General features: G+C 47.0%; 1 protein-coding gene across 1 annotated transcript in view; it reads left to right on the top strand.

The window, feature by feature from the left end:
- SLC24A3 (solute carrier family 24 member 3) overlaps positions 1 to 14653 on the top strand; it is a 507527-nt gene that overhangs the window by 301254 nt on the left and 191620 nt on the right. The gene's annotated exons all lie outside the window — the stretch shown is intronic.

A 14653-nucleotide genomic window follows, 5' to 3' on the forward strand; every position in this document is an offset into this window, starting at 1 on the left:
GTTTTGTACACGGCTTCATTCCCAGACCCCTTCTTGGCATGTGGTAGGGACAGAACATTTGCTCACTGAGTGGATTATATGTAATGGGAACTAGCACCATGTCTGACACATAGAAGATGAGCAAGAAAAGCTTGTTCTGTTCCCATCTGGCCTCTTACTTTCCACCACTGCCCAGCATCTTCTGCCACAGAGCCAGTGGCTCTAAAGTCTGTGGTCCTCTTGTCCCCATTTGGAGGGTTTGGGGGAGGGCATACATGTGACGATGTCTAAGGAGTGGACAGCTGTCCAACAAGAAATCTCTGAGCCAAATTCTCAACTAGGTACATTACTGCTTCCCCATCTCTGTGGCATTCCCTCCCCCTTAATTCCATTCTAGTTATTTATCGCTGTGAAGCGAGCTCCCCACATTCAGTGGCATGCCTGGTCACCATGTTGTTTTGTTCTTGGGTTGTTTGTGTTGAGTGCTCAGAAGGAGCACAGTGGGAATGCTGCTCCACGGAATCCAGGGCCTCAGATGGACCGACTCCGATGGCTGTGGCTAGACCAGTGGTCCTAAAGGGTTTCTCTCTCCCATGCCTGGTATGTGGGGTGGGATGGCTGAAGGGCTGGCTCAGCTATAGCTACTGAGAAGCGCACCTACAGTGACTTCTACAGTGTGGCAGCCTCAGGCAGTCAGACTTCCATGTGGCAGCCCAGAGAGCTCAGAAAGGGAGGGTGACTTAGCCTTGAAGTCCCACGGTGTCATTTCTACCGTTACAGTCACAGCCCACTGTGATTCAACGGAGGGGTCAGAGACCTTGCTTTCGACCCACAGCTGGAGCAGGTCAGCAGGCACAGCCTGGGCTGTGGAGTCAGAGAAGACATGGGCTTGAAGCCCACTTCTGCTGGCCTTGCTTTATGTGTCACTTCTGGGAGGACACTTGACCTCTTACGACCCACAGGCCACCTTGATCTTGACTCTGGGTAAAATCAATCAACTCTTCAACTGGTCTCCCACTCCCAAAAAAAGGGAGCATGAAAAGTCTCTTTTCTACAAGGACATTCTCTAAAAATACCAAATGAGTGAGGAGAGCCTTTGCAACCCCCCAGCCCTCCCTGCCTTTCAGGGAAGTTGTGTGCACTGAGCCATTAATATGGATGGCACCTTCGGCACCAAGGAGGCTACCCTGTCGCAAGGCTGAGGATCCCCAGGCACTGAGTTGGATCCAGAATTCCCTGGCAGCCGTTAGCATCCTGATGCTTTGACATCTGAGATATGAGATTTCCACTCTGGACCCAAACACTGCGTGCTTTCATCCTCCTGAAGAGATGTTGTCGCCTGCAGCTGTATGGCCCTTTCTCCCCACCTCCATCTCCCCTCTGGACTCACTGAGTCATCAGCTGGAGGTAGAGGGGGTTCATTTTTCTTGCTCTTCATGAGCCCAGGATACCCAGGAAGGTTTCTGCTGTCTGTGGTAGTGCGTTTCCAGGCTGGCATAAAGGCAACATGGACACAAATGCATACTATCATCCTTAAACACTTCCCTAAGAATGGGCATAAGTCTACATGTTAGCACTTCGTAATCACTGGAATCCAATGCCACTGTTAGCCCCTGCCCTGGGCCCTACACTTTAGAATCCATAGGGCAAGGAGTTCATGGACCAAGGCCAGTGCCCACCCCTTCAAGATTATGTTCCAAGCACACAGAAGCCCAGAATTCTCCACCCAAATAGCCATGAGCCTGCTGCCAAGGCCCTTGCAGGTTTTCTCCCTGGCTCCTCTTCTTGGAGGGAAGAGACCCAAGTGGGGCAAGCTTCAACACACAACATACATGCCTGTGTCCAACGTGAGGCCAGGTGGGCAGAGCAGCAGGGCAGAGACAAATGTTTGGGTGGACCTGCTGGTGCCATCCCCAAGGCCCAAGACCAAATCTTGTTATCCTACCCACTAGAATATAAGCCCCTACCACCAGAATGTAAGCCCCAATAAAGAAGCCCCTTCGTACTGTGTCCAGCCATTGAATGCCTGGAGTTGCACAGTCACTTTTTGTTCAGGGCAGGAGTAAATTATTCTTTCTATCCCCTTCACCTTCCATGTTGTGCAGCACACTTAGGATGCTCAGAAATTGTTAAACAAACGTCACTGGATGTAAGAACTGCTGGAAGGGTAACATCTGGCATTTGACTGGCCAGCAGGAAACAGATGAATGCATGGGTCAAAGCTGCAAGAAGCAAAATACAGACTTCCTGCACCTGGACATCTAGAAAGCATTTTTTGAGCCCCTGCAGAGTAGTGCTGGGCTGAGTCCTTCTAGATGCTCAGGACATGGCCTCACTCTGAAGGAACCTGCTGTCTTGTGAAGAGAACCACTTATGGTCAGCACCTGCTATGCACCAAATGCTGATGAGGGTCTATACAGTGTGCTGTGCTGTGGGAGCTTAGAGGAGGCACCTCAGTGTCAGGAAGGCCAGGTGGTGCTGTTCTTGAAGAGTGCAGGCAGATTCCAAAGAAGCATGGAGAAAAGGGACTCCACACAGGAATGGGAAGCCTCATGGTCAGAGACACAGAGAGGTGAGAGTCAGGGAGTCTAGAGAGAGCAGAAACCAAGGGTGTCAGTGGTGGAGAGTGAGAGAATATGAGCGTGGAGAGACCGGCAGGACCTCACATGGGAGGCACCACAGGTGATTTAGCTGCTGCGTTGGAGTGGTGAGAGATTCCTGACCTCACCGTCCCTCCTTGCCTAGGGTTTGTGCTGCGTTAGCTCAGGCTTCGCCCGAAGTGACCCAGAGGCATCTGCCCTACAGTCAGTTGAGAAGAGCCCAGGCAGGACATAGAAAAAGGCTCAGGGCCATTTGGGCAGGTGATCTCAGAGTCCCAGGGGCCCTAGGGAATATCCAGAAGGGAATGTGGAGGACAGAACGTCCCCAGGAGGCTGTCTCTAGGCTCCTGAAGATCTGGGACTGCCTTATCCAGGCAGGGGAGTGATGGTCTTCTGCTGGAGGGTCCCAGAGGGATGTCCTGCCACCCCAGGCTTCCCCCAAGAGAGGGCCATGGGGCTGTCTTTTCCTGGGGTTCACTGCTCGTAGCCATGGATCTGGACCAGAGGGCCTAGTCCTTGCTGCTCCAGTTTGATCTGAAACCTGATCACACTTAACATTGGCACCTACACTCAACCTGCCCCTTTCCATTTGGGCCCCACGAGTTTGCTTTGCTCCTAAGGCTTGCAGCCTTCAGCCTCAGTCTGGGTAGAAGTCTGGGGACACAGATGGTTCTGACCCCTTGATACACTCTTTTAAACCTTAAATGACAAAGCTTGCATTCTTTTTTTTTTTTTCTTGTAGATACTTCCCTGTTTTGTGTGTGCTTTGTGTGTGTTTTGTGTGTGGCTTTGAACAGCCATTGCTGGTTCAACTTTCTGAACACCGCAGCTTGAATGTTCCCTTGGATCTTTTGTGTTTTGTGTATTTCAGAAATCCCAAGCCTGAGAGTGTGCTTTTTAAAAAAGGTTTCTGTTCCTTCTGGCTGTTTGTCATGTATGGTTTCCTTACTAGTGGGGAAATCCATGATCTTGACAACTTTTTCAACAAAAGATAGCCCCAAGAAAACACTTGTCTTAGAACTTGCTTTATATCTAATCTATTATAACGTTGAAACACTAAAAGCAGGATTTCCTGTCTGTGAGGAAATTTGCACCCTATAGATTCATTGAGCCTGTGCCAAGTAAAGGAAGAAGGCTATGAATAATTTTCTAGAATTGTAGTTTGTTTATGATTTATCAAGATCTTGTGAAATTTTGCTCATTATCCCCATGACACAAATAGCTGAATCTTGGAGATTATAAGCCAAGCTACACATTTCTCTTCCAGTAAGAGTCTTTAAATAATCAATATTTGGAATTCTTTCTCGAAGTTGGTGTGGGTGGCTGCCTATCTTTAAGAGATCAAACTCCACAGCAGGAATAAATACTCTCTGTACACCTTTTCAACTTTCAAAAGTATTCTTCCTAAGCTTTGAGCCTTGCTTTCCGATTTTTAGTATAATTCCTGTCTTCTGGCAGGCAGATATTTCTATATGCTTGTGTGTATGAGAGTAGAAGGTGTCACACCTTAGAAAATGATTCTCTATCCCATACCAAGGCAAGCTCTTGTTAAGTGAGTCTGTTTGGTAGGAGGGCTGCTAATTAGTCCAGCAACCCAGACCTGTCAATAGATTTGCTGGGAAAAGACATATCAAGGAGAATATTTTCAATGTGCGTCTTCATTTTCTAAACCCTAGGCACGCCCTGAGATGTCCCATAGGAAACTTGGGAATTCAGGCAGAGGGGACTTTTCCCTCCACTGAGCTGTTGGAGTTGCTGCCATCTGCACCTCCTCAGGTTGATCAGAGCAGCAAAAGGGATGTTCTGGCCACGTGGGAGGTCCCTGGCCATCTGCCTTAGGCCCCTTCTGTTTAGTGGTAGGGACTCCCTTGTGCACATCTCCATCTTCACACTCCTGTGTCCAGTGCCCATTAGGGGCTCATGTTATTAAAGGAAATAGGCTCTCTACAGCACAGATCATTCCGGAAGTCCAAGCAGGATTCTTGTGCTGAGCTGAGCCGTCAAGCCGGGGCTCCCTACAAGTGGAGGTTCTCCAACAATGAGGAAGAGGACCATTAACATCACTCCTTTTGGTGTCCGCATGGTGAGGGTGCCCAGGGCATGATCTCAAGGTTGGTGGTCTCCCCTGTCCCCCGCGTCAACACCTGTCCACACTTCTTTCTTCCTCCCCTGGACCCAGGGAGTTTTATCTGGTCTGGGAATTGGGGAATCTCACTTATGAGCTTACATCCAAATTCTCTCTTATTCCTAGATCAGCTTTTAAACTTCAGAATGTGCTTTCTGTCTCATGATCCCATTGTGACCTCTTTGCTCCCCAAAACTGCAGAGGAAGCTGATTAGCATTGGAGGGCAGCCTTTGATATAGAAGCGATGAAAGTGATTGGAGTACTGGGGAAGGAAGGAGGCTAGTCACATCTTACCCTCCCTCTGGCTTTGTGGTTTTCACGTCCATTGTCTATTTCTGGATTTTGTGGTATTCCTAGCCTAGCAGAGTACCTAGGTGCCCTGAACCATGCTTTCCTTCCCTCCTTCCCTCCTTGCCTCCCTCCCTCCCCACACAATCCTTATTCTCTCAGAAGAAGTGTGTCTCTGCCTCCACTCTGGCCCTGGCTCTAGCTGTTGTCATCTTTTGTGCACTTGCCGTGCTTCTTCAGTACCTCCCGGCACTGGTCAGTTTCCTAATTTATAGTCCCCAGAAGTCTCTAATTATTGGGCCAGCTCATACTTTTCCTGCCTGGCCATGGGGTGACCATCCCCTATAGGTTGACTCCCCCCGGGTCAGGTCTTAACCAGTCAGTGTGACCAAATCACACAGGTTTCCTTAGGAGGCCTGGAGGGAGAGGAGTCTCAGCTCCACAACCCCACCCTCCCATCCTCAGCAAAAGTGGAGACTTATGTGGATGTGTTCTTGAAGGAGCATGAGGCTGGGACACCTCCTGGGAGAGCCCAGGTTCCAAGTGGAAAGGGGTCCCTTCCTCCCAGCTGACTGCTCCTCTTTCAGGCCTGGGGGAGGAGAGGAGGAGGAAGCTCTTCTTTCTGGAAGGAGCCTCACCAAATGGATGTCATTTCCTGGGGTCTGAGGTTCTTCCAGTTATTTCTGCTATTTAATTTTAATATCTGAAAGAATGATTTCCCTGGGTGCACTCCCCCGGGCCCAGATTGCTGTTGTTCAGAGCCAAAGAATAAACTAATGATGCAGTAGCCAGTTCTTAGGGGGCAGAAGACCAGGGTCCTGGCAGGAGGTGCAGAAGGCCCCTTCCCCAGCCCCTATCTCCTCCAGTATTTTGTATATTTAAGCTCACTTTCCACCTCACTCCCAGGGGTATTTTTTTTTCATGGTCTTTCAAGGATGTCTTTTCACTTTTTTGGCCCTAAGACTCAACTCTCCATTTGTAGGCCATCAGTGTCTAGCAGACCTTCCCCAGCTGTCCAGTAGTCTAAATCTGTGCTGTCTAACGTGGTAGCCACTGGCCATGGGAGCTATTGAGCACTTGAAATGTGGCTAGTGTGAATGAGGAGCTAACTTTTTTTTAAATTAATATAAATGTAGATAGCCACATGTAGCTAGGAATCACCCTAGAAGGCCTAGCGATGAATTCTAATTCAGCATCTTCCCTTCCTCGTTTATGTCATCAACTTGAAATCAAGAAGCAGAAGTGGCTGGAGAAAAGGTTGTCAGCAAAGAGACGCTGCTGCTTTACTCAGTCCTCTCAAGGGCTGGCCTGGCTTTAGCCATCCAAACAAGCAGGATGTATAGAAGGCACTGCCAGGCCACCGGACTTACCAAAACAAGGGAAGGATGAGATGTTCTGGTAAGGAGGAAGGACACCCAAATTAAAAGCTAGAAAAACATGTATATGACCAACAAGCTTCCTGCTTTGGAACAAGTCCCAGAACTTCTCCTGACCTCAATATCCACATCAATAAAGTGCGAACGCATGGTAGGTGCTCCGTCAGTGTTAAGGTTTTTGATCTTCACCGTCTCTTCCCCTGCAAACGCCACCAAAGGCAGCTCAGCTGTGCTTGCCAACCCCATCACAAAGTACCTCCTGTCACAGGGCCAGAGCCCAATCCATTCAGACGGAGCTGCCCTCCTTGTGAGCAACAGAACGGGGTGGCGCAGGAGGCCTCTCTGCAACTGGTGTTGCCGCCATGCCCAGGGCTCCAGGAGAGGCTGCTCCTGCAGGGTTTTTTTTTTTTAACTGAATAACAATAATCATCTATATTTATGGGGTATAATGTGATGTTGTAATTACATTGTAGAATAAGCAAATCAGGCTAATATATTTATCACCTCACATTCTTACTTGTTTGTGATGAAAACATTTAAAATCTCTTTTACCAATTTTGAAATACATATTATTATTAACTATAAAAAAGGAAAGGGAGAAGTGAAATTGTCTACTAGTGACGTGGTCTTGTATGTGGAAAACCCAAAAAATCCTGCCAAAAGACCGTTAAAACTGACAAACAAATTCAGTATAAAGTTGCGGGGTACAAAATCAACACACAAAAATCAGTAGCATTTCTATACACTAAAAACAAACTATCTTCAAAAGAAATTAAGAAAACAAACTCATTTACTGTGGCATTAAAAATAAGATAGGAGTGCATTTAAACCAGGGGGGTTTGAAATTTAAGGGGACCTACATGATCTGGTCAGAAAGGTCCCACAACAACTCACTTGCAGGGCAGACGTGTTTAGTTAAGAGATTTTACTCTGGAAGAGAAAAATGATTAGAATAGCTTGTGGAATTTGCTGTTTACTCTTGGAAAAGTGCTGAGCATGTCCTTAATTTGTCAGTGTCAACACAAAGCTAAAACTGGTGTCCAGAGAGGATTAGCACAAAGAGAGTAAATTATGTTTCCATACATCAGTGATTTAAATCACTGCCTCACCCCCTTGATCATGAGACTTAATTCAGAAGGTCCAGGTCTAATCATTCAGCCCCACAGGCCCCATGGCTTGCTGGTGGGTTGATATCCTAGGACCTGAGCTGGATATAAAGCATGATGGTTAGAGCATGCCCTTGCAGTGAAACCCATCTGAGTTGTAGTCCTGAATTTTCCACTTTAGCTTGTAGCCATGGGAAAGCTGTTTTGCCTTCCTGAGCCTCAGTTTCCTCACCTGTCACAGCACCCACCTCATCAGGCTGCCTTGAAGAACACATGAAAGCAGGTGGATGAAGCTCTTGGCAGAGTGTCTGGCGCTGAATAGACGATACCTTACTTGTCCCCCCGCTTAGTTCTTGCTACCTGTGCATGCCCACCCAACTTTCAAGTTCCAGCCCCTGCAACTCTGGGCATTTTCTGGACCCCCACATCCTATTCTACCTGAATACTGGACAGGCAAGAAGTGCCAGGAAATCAGCATCCCCCAGAAGAAGGCCTTAGACAGACAGGGGATTGGTGGTGGATAAATGCCTGTTCCCTCTTGCTTCAGCTGGGCTAACAGAAACACATGTTCTAGCCTGCCCCCCAAAGTACCCCCAAAGGAATAAGCCCTCGCTGTCTGCCCCAGTGCCCCGCTTGGTAACACACCTTTATTAGATGCTCTTCCTGCCCTGACTCACTTCCCTGCTCCTCTCCTGGAACTTCCTGGGATCCCAATTAAATGACATGCACTGAAAACCACCTGCTTCTGAGGCACAGCCTCCATAGATGTCACCTACCATTATTATTATGCAAAACCCACGAAGACTTCAGGACGTACAGAATCCTGAGACTCCAGTCCCTCCTCGACATCCACAGCAAAACTCTGGCCAGAGTTGACCTGCAACCAGTTTGGTTAATGTCTTGAGGCTGGGCAAGATAGAAGGGTGTTTGGGGAATGAGCTTTGAAGTAGACAGTTTCCAATTTGATTTTATCATGGCGCCAAATGGTGGTAGAGGAGACATAATTTTGTGTTTTAGCTCATCCCTGCCCTTCAGTAGAGAGCTTATGCACATTGCTTAGATACCAAACGTTTACATGTGGAGATTAGATACATGCAGCCTGCTGTATGCTCCTCTTCATCTTACTTGTTTATGACTCAGTCCACCTGTTCCCCACTTCATATATTTCCTTTTTATTTATTTTATTTTATAGTAAATAAGTTTTATTTATTTGTTCTTCTGGGCTGACATTGCAGCAGTCACAGATCTGCATAACATCGTTACGTGTTGACTGTGTCTACAATTTACAAGAGTATTTTTTTCCTCTGAAAAGCGTAAAAACAAAAGCTAAGTAAATAATGAGGTACTACTATTTGGAATGATCATATGTCATAGCTTAAAGAACTAGTCTTAGCAAATATTCAGCAAATCAATCTGGATAAAATAGCCAACCAAATGCTCTAATTTATCAGGGTGCACTCCATGTTGGCGCTCAATGGTTTTGTCTCTTTGCCAATAGTTTTCTGACAATTTTGTACCTGGGAAAACTGCAGAACAAGACCTGCTGCTTATCATGACTTGAGACTTCAGTATAAACACTATCCAGCAGGAGTTTTGTTTTTATGCCATCCTTCCCCTTTCTCTCCCAAGCCAGCCCCACTTATATAGTAGAGACTCCGGATAGGGGTTTCAAGCTTAAGAAGAATCTGATCTTACGGCAGAGAAGCTTCCCTATCCCAGGAACCTGGATATGCAGCGTATTCTGCAGCCAGTGTCTTGAGGAGTCACTTCCTCCTGAGGACCCACACCAGAAGAGCTACAGGAGCCAAGACAGCTGTCTCAGGCTGACTCCCCCAGAAGCAGACCCTCAGACAAGGAGGCCAGGGCAGAGACTCTGGATGATGGTCCCAGGAAGTCCACTATGGGGAGTGAGGTAGAGAAGGAAGGCAGCCCTGAGGGTCTGTGGGAGAGCCAGTGACCCCTGGGGAGAAGGAGGCTGGAGCTTCATCCCACTGGGGAACTGGCAGGTCATGGAGAACATCCACAACTGATGACCTCAAGCAGGGCAGGGGAGGAGGGGCATTTATCCACCAGCTCCTATCTATCGTCTGTCGAGGGCTGCTTGGGGGTCCCAAACTCATAGCATTTCCAGTCGGCCCCACCAAAGCCCTCACACAAATGGACGTCGTGGGGTTTGCATACTCAGGAAGTGAGTGGCCGAGGATGAGGACGGGCACCAACGGTGCCTGTGACAACACACACCAGATCCCACCCAGCTGGGCCGCCCAAAGAGGGGTAGACTTGCACCTGTGCCCACCCCTAGGCTTCAGCTGAAGCTCCCAGCCTGCAGACTCCCCCTGAGTCTTCTTCCCAGCCCCTCATTCGACAGGCGCGGCTGTGCGGTGAGGATCCACATGCTGCACGAGGGTCCTCTGGGAGTCTCCTGAGGTAGGTGGCTCTGGCAGATTCTCCTGGAGTTTCTGCAGTTCTGAACGAACTCGGAGGTAGGGGAGTGGGAGAGGATGCCCTGCCTCTCATCCAGCTACCCAGCTTCGACACTCCACCTGGAATGGTCACACCCTCTGTGGGTGTGCTGTGTCACCCCGCTGCCAGTCTCCCCGACAGCTCTTCTTTCTATTCAGCTCACATGTTTCCCTTCCTACCCACTGAGCCATGAAGAGCAAGCGTTTTGACTGGTCCCAAAGCATCCTTGTTCTCTTCAGTGCATTTCCTCCAGTGCTGGCTCTGATTTGGGACTTGACAAGTCCTATTGGCCCTCCCATCACTTCCCAGGATTAGTGTGGAGGTCACGAGTGCAAGCCCTGGCTATGCCACGTACTGCCTGGGTGACCCCTAATATTCTGGGCCTCAGTGTCTCCATTGAGGTAGCACCTGCCTCATGAAGATGAAGAAGATAAAGTGTGTAACATGTTTAATCCAGTGCCCCGCTCACAATAGGCACAAGGAAATGTTAGCTGTCATATTATTTTCATCTCTTCTATGTTGGATCAGGCTATGGTCACTTTTTGTCCAGAAAGTGGCCATCTAATTGACCTTGCTGGATTCAGTCTATTCTCTTCCAATCAAAATTTAGCTCTACCAACACCAGATCAGCCCTTGAGAGCAACGTCCAGGTCACGCTTTGCTCGGAACTATCCTTCCTCCATCTCCCCCACTATCAGAGGGTCCACATGGCATGGTGGGGAGAGTGGGTTTTCAGAGTTAGACTTCCTGGGTTCAAACCCCAGCCTTGCTGTTTTTTAGGTACATACTACCTAAAGTAAGAGTATAAGTTATTTTCCTTCTGTCTATCTTGATTTTTCTATAAAATGTGGATAATGATAGTATCTACTTCATAGGGCTGTCTGCGTGAGAATTGATCAATCCATGCCAAATGCTTTGAGCACAGCAGGGCATTTAGTAAGGACTTAGTCATTGTTGGCCGTTGTCGTTATTGTTATTTCAGTATCACCATAATCCATGTGATGACTATTTTTGCAGTCTTGCTTTTCTCTTCTCATAAACCCCATGTATCATGGCCTAGCAAAAATTAATTATTCACCACCCACCAAGAAATCCCAGTTCCTGCCTAGGCCCCAAAACCTTTGGTCTCCCTGAAATCCAACTACAAAGTCCAGCTAGAAGTCATTGCCTCCTTGAAGCTTTCTTTGACTTCCTATAAGGAAGAGTGGGACTTTACACTAGCACAGATCTCCCTCTACTCTAAATTCCCACTTTTCTTTGTTGCTGTCCTGTAACATGTCCTTCCCCTCTTCCCAGAATGATGTTGGAGACCTGGGACCATGCCTTACTCATCTTTATGTCCCCATCATGCCCAGCACGGCACCTTGCATGGAAGAAGTGCTCATTGAATGTGTAGTGTGACGGTGAATGAATGAAGTGTGCTTAAGATCTTGGTGTCTGAGTATAGGGTCTATCCACTAAGCTGGTAAGTGAGTGATTTAGCTGTGGTTTCGTAAGGCTCTGGGGGTTTCATCAGTCCTAAGCATAACAAGATGAACTTTGGGGGGCCAGACCTTCCTTAAGAGACATGGACTAAGTTAAATACTCAGGAAACCCCTGCTCATGAGGCAGGAGAGAGCAAGATGAAGTAAGAACACACAAGTCTCTTATGCCAGTGGCATGCCCTGTCTCTCTAAGAGGTCCAGATAGCTTGGGCATTGCAAAGACAGCAATCCAGGGACAGCAGAGACCCTGCCCTGCAAAGACATGTGCATTTCGCAGTTTAAGAGTGACTCAGAGCCCTTTCTGAACATTTGCACAAAGACATAGCATCTAAACAAACGTCATCATTACTGAGGATCACGATGTTCTCCAACTTTTATTGAATTAAATTATTTCCCTGAAGGATTGGCTTCTATCTACTGAGATATTATTTCAGCAGCCAAATTCAGTGTCCCACACATGAAAGGTACCCAAACATATCACCAACTAAGGGCGGGTGGAGTGAGGTTTGTAAATGTGGCTTTGGTTTTCTAACCCCATTCAGCCTGAGAGGCAACTACTAGAAAGTAAGCAGTCCTGTTTGTCCCAGGCTCCAAGATTCCACCTAGTAAGGGCCCAGGAGTCCAAGCTCTTTAAGACCCCTTTGTTTCCCTGATATTCTAAATCCTTTTTTGTCCTCTTTAAAGGCTCCTGAAAATTTTCCCAAGCTCTTCCCATTTCTGATGCTTCTTTGTTTTCACAGTTTAAAGAAACTCAAGGGCCCCAAAGATAACTTGTCCTTTCAGTTTGAACAACTTATTTAGGAATTTGGAACCGGATCCCAAAGTGCTGGTTCAGGGGACATTTGTAATAAACTGTCAGCCATCAACCCTCCCACTCACCATAAGCTAGGGACACAGGTTGGTGCCCATTTTCCCATCTCTTTACCTTCCCATCTCTTTACCTTTGGTGCCCTTAACCCATCCTTATTTCCTAAGATGCTTCACCATTTCTCCCAATAATCCCAGAAGCTATTTGCAAATAGATTTTTTGATGACATGTCCTTTTACTTGGAAATCGCCAAGCACATAGGAAAATCAGGTCTACACGTGGCCCTCACTATTGGGACCTTGGTTTGGATGCTTTTTACTGATTCTCATGATGTATCCTGAGAATACTGAAAGATTCCCTGCTGCTTGCCCATGAGTGGATTCCAAAGGTGGTCATGAAACCTACCTTCTCAGCTGTGTCATTAGCACTCTGATTGCTGCTGTTTTGTGCACCAAGGTAGAAGCCTGAGGATTTATTTTTTCCCCTTATTGAACTTGTTCCAGCTGTCTTTTCCTCTGTACTGTGGACCACAGGAATTAGGCAGAGGGGTATTTTTGGCAGTTAGCTTAATGCTTTTTAGCATCAGAAGCTTTCATGGGACCAGCGGTTTGACTGATTGTGGGCCTCTCATTCTCTCCTGGACACAAGCCCAAATTCATTGGATTTCATGCCTTTGGTTTTTCAGAATTAGTTTGGGGTGAGACCCATTACTCTCCTTTATAGAGGATCAAACCTGGAGGATAATTGTATCCCCATGCTTAGATCTCAGTGTACACATTACACACACACAATTTATATTTATGGTACTCCAACTCTTTTGTAAAATACAATAGGCACTAATTTTTAACATATTAGGCACAGCTATTTAAAGTATGATTCTGAATAAATGTACATTTGTATGCATGTGAGAAATACATGTATGTGTGTATATGTGTGTGTGTATATGTATATACACACACATAAATATGTGTCTCCCGTGGCAACCCATACAACACTTTTTGGGTTTACATAGAGTCTGAACGTAGTTTGAAATGGAGCTATGAGGTTTTAAAAGACAAAATTATTTCATTCTCCTTGCAAACCTGTTCGTCTCTTAGCTTTGCCATGTCAATAATTGTCACCACTCTTAGCTTTGCCATGTCAATAATTGTCACCACCATGCACTGAGCTGCACATGCTGGAATCCTAGAAATCAACCTTGATTTCTCTCTGTAGCCCCACCCATCAGCAAGGTCTGGCCACTTTCAACCTGGGTCTCCATCCCATCTCCTCTCCATCTCCACAAGCATGGCCCTTGATCAGGCCGCTGCCCATGGCAAGAGCTCACTGATGGATCTCACCTTCACATCCATATTCCATGTGATGCTTTAGAAACATACATGAGGATCAAGACTGCACGATCTGGCCCTGACTACCTCTCCCAAGTTCATCCCCTCCTCCCCCCACCATCATGGCACTTGGGCCTCAGACCTTCCTCCTGTTTGACAGATCATCCAGGCTCATCCCATCCTAGGTACCTGGCTGGGTACAGCCCCTTTCTTTGATACCACTCTGACCTTACACCCTGCTGCCTGTGCAGTTTGTTATACATGTCCCAGTTCTTGCTTGCGTGTGAACCCTCACCAACAGCCTGCCACCTGAAAATTTGATTCCACTCTTTGCTCTGCTGGCAAATGAATCTGACCTTTCTATACCAAAAATGGCAAGAAGTGAATCTTCTTGTCTCCCTTCCTATAGTAGATAGACTATATAGTAGATAGACTGAGTCAGCTCAGAAAGGAATTTGTTCAAACTAGAAAGGGCTCAGCATGACTAAAGAGATGACTGACTATGTCATTCCCTATAAAACCAGCTGGCCTTTATTTTTTATTTTTTATTTTTTTAAAAAGAGTGTTGGAAAGGAAGTAAAAAGCTCCTCTGTGAATGTATTCATATATACTTGATTCAGTGATGGCGTTGGCATGGAGACACAGCATGAAAGGGGAACGGAAGGGGTCTCCTGCACTGTAAGATATGGGCAGAGACTTTTGTTTTCTATTGTGATCCTTCTAATAACATGACATAGAGAAATCGTACTCACTGGGCAGCAACAGAATCACCGTGCTACTCTGAGTGTCTCGAAATCAACTGAGTGCTGAGGGCCTCTCTCTCTCTGTCTTTTGGGGTAAGGTGGTGATGGAACTGGTTCAGTGGTTAAAGGAGGGAGAGTCTGGGTGGGTGAGGATGTCAGTAGCAACAACTTGTTGATTTCCATGACAGCTCAATGGTGGTGGGTCATTCTGTCCCAGAGCCACCACTGATCAGCTCTACGACCTTGAATATGTCACTTGCCCTTCAGGGTTTTGGCTTCTTCATCTTTAGAATGAGGAAAAGCTTCTTAAGGTCCAGCCTAAAGGTTCTCAAGGTCCGAGATCTGTGATTTA

The sequence above is a fragment of the Gorilla gorilla genome, chromosome 21, assembly GCF_029281585.2.
Source record: "Gorilla gorilla gorilla isolate KB3781 chromosome 21, NHGRI_mGorGor1-v2.1_pri, whole genome shotgun sequence".
Classification (NCBI taxonomy): Eukaryota; Metazoa; Chordata; class Mammalia; order Primates; family Hominidae; genus Gorilla; species Gorilla gorilla.